The 10847-nt window shown below is 56.5% G+C and overlaps 1 long non-coding RNA gene across 1 annotated transcript; it reads left to right on the forward strand.

The window, feature by feature from the left end:
- Positions 1 to 3764: 3764 nt before the first annotated feature.
- Positions 3765 to 5259, forward strand: LOC141574073 (uncharacterized). Its single transcript, XR_012500688.1, has 2 exons — positions 3765 to 4100; positions 5052 to 5259. It is a non-coding gene; the product is annotated as an uncharacterized LOC141574073 (long non-coding RNA).
- The last annotated feature ends 5588 nt before the right edge of the window (positions 5260 to 10847 follow it).

Consider the following 10847-nt stretch of genomic DNA (forward strand, 5'->3'; position numbering starts at 1 on the left):
GTCTTCGGCCAGGTCTTGTGCCACAGCGCGGTGCACTCCAGGATGAGGAAGCAGCAGCCCCGCGTCCAAGTGAGAAATCCTCCCCGCGTCGGCCATCGCCCGCCTTGTTACAGGCGTGGAAGACACAGGTGAAAAGACTCAAAGAGAGAACCAACGGGCGTGGCTGGGGGTTGGCCAGCGCCTACTGCCCAGGGGGACCAACGGGTGTGGCTGGGGGTTGGCCAGCTCCTACTGCCCAGGGGAGCTTTGTGATGCCAGACACGCTCCATGGGTGCCCTTTACAATAAGGCGGCCTCTAGCGACAAGCGGCTGGTTCCCTGTGACTGAGGACCTGAACACAGAAGCTTAGTTCATTTTAATTAATTTTTAAATTAAAATACTCACATCTGGCTAGTGGCTCTTCTATTGGACAGCACAGAATTGAAGAAACGTGTGTGAACCTACAACGTGTCCCTGGCACTGCAGTGGCCAATGGCCCGCTGGCCCGTTGGCCTTGGAATGGTCAGCTTCGTGGCGAGCGAGGCTCACCCCGACCTCCAGGATCCAGGTGTGTAATCCTTCTGTGAAAAGCTGTGCTCCCTCGTCCATCATCCTGTCTGTGTGTAAACAGCCCTTCAGCCCGCCTGTCTTGTGTCTGTTTCTTTGCTACCGGACCTATCAATCTGTGTTACACTTTGGACTTTGACTGAAACACGTGCCCTGGGCTGGGCCCCTCCTGGAGCCGTTTTATTGCACACGTGCAATTAACACGAGGGCTAATTATAGCTGTCAGTTAAAAGCACAGCTTGTAATAAAAATGCCCTTGAACTTTTTGGAGTTAACAAAGCCACACGTGGGTGGATGTCCTGTTGGGTAAGGACAGTCCTGGGTGCGGTGACCCGGGCTCTCCGCACCTGGGGCACTTTTTCTCTCGTCTCACTCCTGGGACCCAGTGGAGAACCTCACAGCCACTGTCACTCTGGCAGGAGAAAGACCGTTCCAGACTCACATTCTTCCTCTTCACTTTAGCAGTCGCAAGTATCTCCTGATGCGTCAGAGCACCCAGACCATAATCCAGATTAAATGACATTTTTAAACGAGGAAATCGAGGTTTATGATCTACTTGCCAGTTTCAGCGTTTTGATCCTCATACTGAGAACCCTACACCTGAGAAGGGTTGTCTAGGGTGCTGTCTGATCGGGCCGCCCAGGGAAATGACAGCCCGCGAGGCTCTGCTCCGGCTGCGGGCACACTGACACCGGCCGCGCTCCTCCGGCCCATCGCGACAGGAGGGTATCACCTGCTCTCCTTGAGGCCCCACATTCTGGTCCGCACGCTTGCTGTGAAGTTGTTTTGTTGACCACTGGGGAGCAGAGGTCCTACGGAAACGTGATCTCTCAAAGCCAGCTCCCCCTGCACCGGCGGGGTGTGCAGCTCTTAAATATTTGTTCAGCGAAGGCCGCGGCCGCTCCTGAGCCGGGAAAGGGCACGGGGTAAACAGGCAGCCGCTGGCGCGCCCTCCCAGGCGTTCGGGAGGTGGTGTGGTGCCCCGCAGCGGGTAGGGAGACCACTGCCTACGAGTTCTGGCAAGAAGGAGTCAACATTCCTCACTCCTAAGGAAAGACAAAGAAACAAAAACCAACTACGGCTGTGCCCAGCCTGTTATGTTCAGGCCCAACGCTGGTTCCCAGGGTGTGCTCCCAGGCACACTGCCGCAATCGGCAGGGTTTTCCTACACAAGTCAAGGCTGCGGACAGACTGCAACCACGTTAACAAGGAGAAAGGGGACTTAATTCTGGAGCAGTAGCCTCAGCCCTGGCTTTATGTTGGAGTCACCTGGGAAGACTTAAATGCCAGTGCCCAGATCCCGAAGCCCATTGGATAGTGCTCCCTGTAGGGCCGGGGCAGTGGGATCAGTCCCTTAGTTTAAATACCCCCGGGGGATTTTACCATGCAGCAGGTTGGCCACCACTGACTAGTGGAGGGTGGGGGGGTCCGGAATCTCCCCAGTGGGAAGGTGACTGGAGAAGCAGGCGTAGACAGGGAAGCTCCTGAAAGCCATGGGGATGGTCCCACGGACAGGACCCACCCCTCTGCCACCCTCACACCACGGGCTCAAGGATCTGAATTCCTGGAGAGCAGGCTGACGGCGCTCAAGCTGACGGCGCTCAGGACGCAGCCAGGCCCTCGGTGGCCAGGGCTGAGAGGAAGGCGCCCCTGTCCCCCTGCTTCCTGAGTGGGAGGAGAGGCGGAACCTACTCCCCGCCTCGGACACACACAGCCAGGAGGCTGGAGTGAAACCAGCCAGGGGAGTGGACGCTGGGCCCTGAGGTGCCCCCACCAGCCATGGTCTCTGCCACCAACGGGTGCGTATCCTGGGGTGAAAATATATATTAAAGTCTCTGGGTTATAGATATACAAGCTTCTTCTGTCAGCACAGGGAGCTAGATTCAATACCTCGTAATAACCTAAAATGGAAAGAATATGAAAGCGAATGTATGTATGAGTGTGGGTGACCGAGACGTTACGCTGCCCACCAGAGACGGACACATCATCGTAAGCAGACTGCAGCTCAATAAAAATAGTAATAACAGTAAGTCTATGGGTTAAAAAAAAAGTACAAACCTGTTTGAAACAAGAAGACGATGTACCACATTTTCCCAAAACATTTTAATAATTACAGAGCCTCCCCGCTTCGTATTTTTCAGATTTACCGTCGTCATCATTTTAACGACTGTGGCGCAGTGGCGTGAAGCCCACCGCCCCTCTGTCCACCTCCAGAACGTGTTCAGTTAGCTGTCACTTGTAGAGCGTGTGGGGCGGGCCAAGCCCTTCAGAAGACACCAGGAGCCCAGGAGGCTGGAGCCCAGGAGCAGACACACCTCGGGGCGCCTGTCCTTCCCCCGGGCTGCGGCACAGGCCGTGCTGTTTACCGCTCACAACACGCTCAGGACCCGCACGCAAACTGCAGTTTACAAATCTATCTCACACACACTCTGAGCAAATTAAATCAGATCAGGCAGAAATGGCCTTAAAAGGAGATAATATTCTGACTAACTTCCCGCGTAAAGTGGCCACGGTCCCCAGGTCTGCCACACTGGCCCTGTCACCTGGGTCAGACACGTGAGCAAGCCAGCAGCCCCCAGGTGTCTCTTTCCGAACCGGCCCTGGGGAGCCCCATTCCCCGAGGGCTCTGGGTTTCCACTCACGGCAGAGGTCAGCTGTCCAGCCAGGAGCGTCAGCGGCGAGGGGCTTTGAATGCTGCGTGGGTTTGGGACACTGCTTGTGCAGAATGCAGAAAATGTACACATTGTGTGTGGAGGGGGCATTTAAAATGGAGGAAACAATTTTTATAGCTGGAAATTGGAAAACTCTCGAAAGCTGATGGAAGGAGCCAGAGCGGCCGATGATGAGATGTAAAAGGGAGGTGGAGTCACCAGTGGGAAGGACGGCTGTGAGGTCTGTCAGACGACCCCGGGCAGCTACGGGCTCTCGCAGTCGCGGGGTAAAGTCCCCCCAAATGCACTGACACCCTAGCACCCCAGACCTGTGACAGTGCCACCTTACGGAGCAGAGGGGACTCTGCAGCTGTGGTTAAGGTTGTGAGCCCTGAGACGGGAGACAACCCTGGGTTATCTGTCTTTACCACGTGAGTCCTTGAGAGCAGAGAACCGTTCCCAGCTGTGATCAGAGAGCGACGCAGTGATGGAGGGGTGATCGAGAGGTGGGGGTGAGAAAGGCTGGACCCACTGCTCCTGGGTTTGAAGATGGAGGAAGGGGCCCAGAGCCAGGGTGCAGGTGCCTCTGGAAGCTGGCAAAGGCAGGAAGCGCGTTCTCCCCTGGAGCCTCCGGAAGGAGCCCCGCCTCGCGGACACCCTGATCTCAGCCCCGGGAGGCCTATTTCAGACTCTGACCTCCAGACCGGGAGATAATACACTCACACTGTCTAAGCCACTAAGCATGCGGTGCTTTGTTACAGCAGCACAGGAAACGAACACGGCTCTGGAGTCAGGCTGCCTGAGTCTGAAGCGCCCAAGTATATTCCCGGCCCCTACGCGACTCTGCAGAGTGGAGGCAGTCGGCGAGTCCGCGCCATGGGACCGTTTGAAGGGTTAAACGAGGTATGGCCTGAGAGGTGCTTGCCCCTGGTGAGTTCTCCACGTTCCTTAAGCCACAATTTTAAAAGCAGTAAAGAAAAGAAAGTAAAAAGGTTTTAAAAGGATTTCTTTTTTTAAAAAAAAGGAAGGGGCTGTGTGCCACAAAATGCAAAATGTAGGATTCATAGTGATGTCGAGGCTCTAAATCCTGACTGTGGGGACAGCAGGCTCGTTGCTGGGTTCTTTTTAGCAGGTACGGATTCTCAGGGCAGTGGTTCCACTTGTAAGTGGAGTTGGCCCTGGAGGTCCTCCCTGCTGGGCCCGGGGAGACACGGGCTGCCCTGGTCTCCGCGCTGTTCCCGGGCAGGGCCTCGGCCGACGGAATGGACACTAAATATAAAGAGGAACCGCGTGAGGAAACAGTCTCAGGCCGGGTCTGAGGCCAGCCCCACGCGGTCTCCTGACGGCGCTGGCCGGGGCGGCATTGCTCCCGACACGAGAAGGAAAGACGTTCCCATTAGTGCCTCATTCCCACACGCCTGCGCTTTTTGAAATGTGAGCGACTCTGTTTCCTTCTTACTTTCCGGAGATAAAACCAAAGTCCTTGCATTTGTGCCACACGATCTCTGTGCTTTACCTGCCCTTCATCGCTTCTTGCAAGTAAACTCCTGCCTCTTTGCAGTTTGCCTGCAACCCGCCGCCCTGTGTGCCTCATGGTGTCTTCATTTCCTTGGGGGAGACCCCCTGCTTCCCCCTCGGCTGGTCTGGAGGGGGTCTCTCACTGCTGGTCGGATTATAATGCCCCCTGCCCCTCCACCCACTGCCCGGCGTGGCTGCCCCTCCAGGCCCAGCCGCGCTGCGCACAGCGCCGCCTAGTGGCCAAGAGCCCCAGGCGCGCCCTGCTGGGCACACACGCTTCAGAGCCTGGCGGGGAAAAGGGGGTTTTTAAGTCACCTTTTCATTTTGTCCCTACAGATCTCTGTGCATCTGAGAGCTATGCTGGAATTCACAGAGCAGCAAACTATGAGTGGAAGAGAATTAGAGAACGCGCACAGGTGTGTACTGGTGGACTGGGGACCACATGAGATGATGAAATGGTCCAGTGGTCCAGCCTGACCCTTGTGTGTGGGACCTGTGATTCAAAAGTCAGACCTAGAGTGAAGTAAAGACGGAGAAGGACAAATATCAGATGATACCACTTGGATGTGGGATCTGAAACATGACACAAACGAACTTACTGACAAAACAGAAACCGACTCACTGACATAGAAAACAAACCCATGGTCACCAAAGGGGAAGGTGGGGGGAAGGATAAACTCGGAGTTCGGGGTTAGCAGGTACACCCTGCTGTGTACCAAACAGATGAACGGCAAGGCCTGCTGTACAGCACGGGGGCTGGACGCAGTAGCTTGTAACAGCCCATGATGAGAAAGAACATGAGAAAGAGTGTGTAGGCGTGCAGCTGGGCCACTGGCGGCACACCTGACGCCGACGCAACACGGCAGATCGGCCGTCCTGCAGTGAAAGTAAGTAAGGAAGAGCGAGTCTGTCTGTCACACGTCGCAGTTCATCTGTCCGTCGGCCGACCTCCTGTCTGCCGCACGCACATGCAGACCCCCCCACGTCGCAGGGAAGTGCTGGCCACGCAGTGAAGAGAAAGCACCAGGGACACCGCATCGTATGCAGGGCCCAGGCACATGTCTTCCCACCGCGGTGCGTCTGCAGGCTGTGCGGCGACATCCGGGTCTCGGCAGGGAAACGCAGACCCTGGGGGCTGGGCTGGGGCGGGGTGCCCTGCGCTGGGGGACAGGGGCTCAGCCTTGGGCCCCGAGCGGCTCCAGACCCAGTGGTCAGCGGGAGACGCTCGGGTCGGTGGGCAGGGAAGCGGGCCGTGTGGGTGTCCGGCGGAGGGCGGGCGGCGCCCCCCAAGGGGGCCGGACCAGCTCTCTTCCCCCGCAGTCGATTCCATCGGCGCACTGGCTTGTTGAAGGCACGGTCCGGTTTCTCACAAAGGCTGGGCTCCTGCTCTCCGGGGCTCACACCCGCTTCCTTCTCAGCTGCCCCTCCTCCAGATGGGACTGGGAGTGACTGCCCTCCGGGGCACGTGTCCACTCAGTCTGCTAGCTACGGCCGGGAGGGGCTGGCCAGCACGGGCTCCTCCCAGCTTCAGCCTGGCCACTCCCTCTCCTGGGATGCCCTGCGGTCACCCCACAGTCTCCCCCAGGAGTTCTGTCCTCTGTGCTGTCGGCCTGGGCCCCCCCAGCTGGGAGTCTCTGGTGTGTTCGTCCCGTGTCTGTCCGTGTATCCACCAGGCGGAAGCCTGGTTCCTTCCACAGCCTCCCTGCGTACGTGCCAGGCACAACCAGCGAGGGTTAACCCAAGGGAGGAATGTGTTTCCCGCTGTCGAGGGTCTGGAGAGGCCAAAGTTTCGGTTGTCAAGGACAAAGTGGTCAGTTGTCAAGGAAGAGCTGCCTCCCCCGGGCAGGGCCAGTGGCCCATCAGCTCGGCTCTCGCTGGAGCTGGAGGTTATTCTAACCAAGCTCAGTCCTGCCCACTGTGGGCGGCCAGTTGCCCGGCCCCGGCACTCTCGGCATGTAAGGCCAGACTAGGCTCAGGAGCGGGGCCGAGCTGGGCACTGTGGGATGTCTCGCGACACCCCCACCTTCGCCACCAGGCACCAGACCCCCTCGCCAGCCCTGCCCTCACCCCAGCTGTGGCAGTAAAAACGTCCATTGCCAAGACGTCACGTGGGGCAAGCTCACCCCTGCCCTCCACAGATCAGTCTCCATTCCTCACCGCCTGCCTGCCCAGGCGTCACTGTGATTTCTTTCCAGGACAAGAAGCTGCGCTTGGATGGGTCCTGGCTCCTAGTCTTGCACACATGCCCCCGGATCCATGCTTGTGCCAGTCATCCAGCTGGAGCCCCTGGCACCCCCATGCTGCCCCCGAAGCTTCCCCACGTGTGTTCAGACAAGGGTGTGTGGCCCCAGAGCAGCCCTCCAGGGAGAAACGCGCATCCTCCAAGAAGCCCCAAGGGAGGCTGGGCCTGGGAGGGTGCTCAAAACCAGGCCAGCCGAGGCCAGCCCAGGACAACGCACTGAATGGCCTTCAGCAACATTGTCACTAGGCGAACGAGTCATTTAGTTCCAAAGATGGGGGAAACTGAGGGTACGGCCCAATTCTATCCGTCTCAGGGCCACTGAATGCTCCTCAAAGGCACGTCCTTCCCAATTAGCTGCTGCCCCTGACGACGTCTGAGAGAGGTCGGCGTCCAGGGCCCCCCCGCCGTCCGCACCCACGCTTGGCTGTTAGACGGCACGTCAGATCATGGAGTCACTACGCTGCCGGCTACTCGACATCATTTTCAAACCACTGCTTTATTTCAACAATTATAAAGCTTCCTGGCCTCTGACAAATAAGTGGGAAACCTTCTTACACACTAGCAGAGCCAGGAAAGGCAACGGTGTCAGAGCTGGGCCTCGCCCTCCCGCCTGGCGTCTGCTCTTCCCAATTTGTGTTTGCTCAGAGCGATGGGAAATCCAGAGGCTGGCAGACTCCTTACTCACTTCCCACCCCTGTCAATCTCGGTGAGGTTTTACATGATTGGATGTGAGTTTGGGGTGAATTATTCAGTTCTCATATTTTGATGAATGGGAAAAAAAAGATGCCTGGAGAGAACACGGAACGTGCATGTTTGTGCGATTTGGGAAAACAAACGTCACCTTTGCCCCACTTTTACTTCCCGTAAAGAATTATCTGTAATCTTCTGTGCTTGGCAAGCAAAGCCCCCTGGGTGGGCAGGAGCCCTGCCAGCCACGAGCTCACAGGGAGAGACTTGTGCATCTCTCTGGGCGGCATTTCCATCCTTATCCGGAAGGGGCAGTAGTGGTAACAACAGGGCCCCTGCCCTGGGCGTGGGACGCTTGTTTACAGCGTGTGCGGGGACGAATCTGCGTGCTGGCAAGGACTGGACGGACTAGGATCTGCCGTCTGCCCGGTCAAGGGCATGAGCCTCCTCTGGCCCTGTCGGGGAAAAGGCTCGAGGGTGGCTTTGGCGGTGAGGCCCGCCAGGAGCAGGGCTTTGTGGCCATTTGCACTGAGAGCTGAGACTCACCACCCTGCCCCACGGTCCCCTCTGAGAAATCAGGAGACGTGCAGACGGACACCGGGCCTCAGTTTTCCCATCTGTAAATGAGGGGCAACCTCCTGATTAAGTGACAGCGCCCTCGGGGAGAAGGACAGGCGGGGAGGACCAACAAGACCACCATAATGGAGGGACGCGATCTTGTCTGACAGCCCCCCCCCCTTCCTCAGGACTCGCTAGCCCCCTGTACAAGAAAGCTTCTTCTGTTCAGGGAACCCCAGGGCGTCTGCTTCAACGAGCGATGCACCGCGGTTGGCTAGAAACCTCCCTCTCTCTCTCAAAAACGGATCTCTGCTCTCCGAGCTTCGCCGGCTTCAGTGATGTGTGATTACGACACCTCCTCCACCGCGTGTTATTAATTTCATTTATAGCAGAGCCGATAACTCACACATTCAAGGCAGTTTGTCATGCATACCTGTAAATAGATTGAAAGTCTGCCGAAGCATGCTGGGTACACACGCGGCCGCAGCCCGCGCGTCTCCTGGCCCCCCGCCAAGGCCTCACCGCCGGGCGGAATTCTTCATCACGCGTATGAATTTATGCCACCCCATCCCCCGGCGCCCTCACCCCTGGAACTCCGCTCAGTCTCAGCGCTGCTGCCCCAGCCGGCTCTGTGGGCACTGCTCCCCGTGAAGGTGAAATGTCGCGGCCGTCATGTTCCTATTGATTTAGAGGAGACGCCTCCACGCCCGCCCACTCGGTGGTCTCTGTTCCGTGACCTGCGCCAAAAGCACCCCGCTGTGTACGAGGCGAGTGGACACGGGCAGGGCGACCCGGGCAGAGGGGGCTGGGGCCGCAGGAGCCGCAGAGCTCGGGACATGGGGTGCACTGCCCCCACTCCCCCCAGAGTGGCCTGGAGTCACCAGAAGGGTCCTCGGTGCAGCAGTCTGAATAATCAAAGTGGTTCCGGCCAGAGATGCAAGCTGCTTGCTTAGGGCAAGTCTTTTATTTATTTTTTCTTTTAGGGCTGCATCCAAAAATAGCAAAATGGACATTTAGGAATTTCACAAACCTTTTGATACTACCCTCATTTCCCAAAATTTATCCCGTAGATGTTCTGGTATATACACTCCCAGGGGGCACGCCTTCACGGTGGGGGTATGACTGCTTTGTGGACACCTGTGGTTTCTGCCTTCCCAGCATCTGTGCCCCTGCTGGTAGCAGGCCTTCGGTGTTTATGGGGCAGGTGACTTCCTCATCCATGAGGGTCAGGGGGATTGACTCCACCCCTGCCTCCAGTGTGGTCATGTGACCCAGAGCTGGCCGATCAGAGCATCAGCTCCCCCAGCATGGTGACTAGTTCAGGGAACTAAGATGACAGACCAGCTTGGTCCAGTGAGGCTCGTTCCAGGACTCTTGCTGAGGCAGTTGAATAAGGTCAGTTCTCCTACTTCTTGTGTTTCTGAGAAGGCAGGATATGAGCATCGAGCTGCTAATGTAAACATCCTGCAACTAGAAGGAGAAAGCTTTATTCAAGATGAAGCTATATGTGCAAAACGAAAGGGGGCAAAGCCCAGAGGTCAAGAGTGGTCTAGTCAGCACCTGGATCCAGCCATGCCTGAAGCCAGTGTATGTCTTGGTTTTGGGTTACCTGAGCCAACATATATTTTTCTATTCTTTTTAAAATTATGAGTTGGGATTCACTCTCTTCTGACTGAAAAACAATATCCTGATAATACAATTGAGAGCCCGAATACCAAGAATCAGAGTCTCCTCAACCGTTCCTGCAATTGTTCGGCTTTCCTTGCAGTCTCAAGTGTCTGATTCCAAGTTAGCAGTGGATTTGGGGTTCCTTCAAGTGCTATCCTTCGTAAATCCAACCTCGCAGCCTGTCAGAGTGCAGTGATCAGATCGATCGTGTGGAAGGAAGATGTCCTTTTAAAATGAAAAGGGAAAGCCAGTTTTCTCTACATTCTTTTCTTCGTAAATGTGTGTCACCTCTTCCTCTTGGCATCTTCAGCCCCTCATCCTCCACCCTACACTCTCCTGCTGTGCAGACAACCTGATCCTCCCCGGGCTCTAGAAAGGCCTCAGTCTCAGCTCTCCCAGCCCCTGCCCTTGGGTTCAGAGAAAGGGGCAGACGGCTGAGATCCCTGCCCAGCCGGCGGCCTCTGGCTCCCCTCGCCCAGTGGAGGGGTCACGTGTGAGTACTATACGTGAATACGGTTCAGTTGAATTGTAAAATTTACTTTGTTTTACATAGATGGAGTCAATGGCATTAGAACACAACAGGAAAATCTATGTAAATGAGCGCACACAATTACGGAGACGGCTAGGCAAACGTGCCCCCGGGCGCGGCAGGGCTGCCACTGGACTCTGTGACACGAGCCGCCCGAGTCCTCACTTTGTTCTAACCTCAGAAAAGCAGTCGAACCACAGACGATACTTGGGTTTCCGACTGCAGTGTAAACGCTGGCTGGGCTGGAGGCCCGTGTCCCCTGTTGATAGGAAGCCTTCCGTGATTCAGATGAGCCTGGGAGGTAAGAGGCCAATGCCAGCTGCGTGGTTGAAAAACCAGGACTCAGTTTTCTGTTGTGTATGAGTGTGGTTTAAACCCCCTGCCCGCCTCTGCTGTGCTGTTACTGACTTTCAGGGCAGCCGGCAGCGAGGTTTTGCAGAGTCTGTTG

Source organism: Camelus bactrianus, chromosome 19 (assembly GCF_048773025.1).
Source record: "Camelus bactrianus isolate YW-2024 breed Bactrian camel chromosome 19, ASM4877302v1, whole genome shotgun sequence".
NCBI classification, from domain to species: Eukaryota; Metazoa; Chordata; class Mammalia; order Artiodactyla; family Camelidae; genus Camelus; species Camelus bactrianus.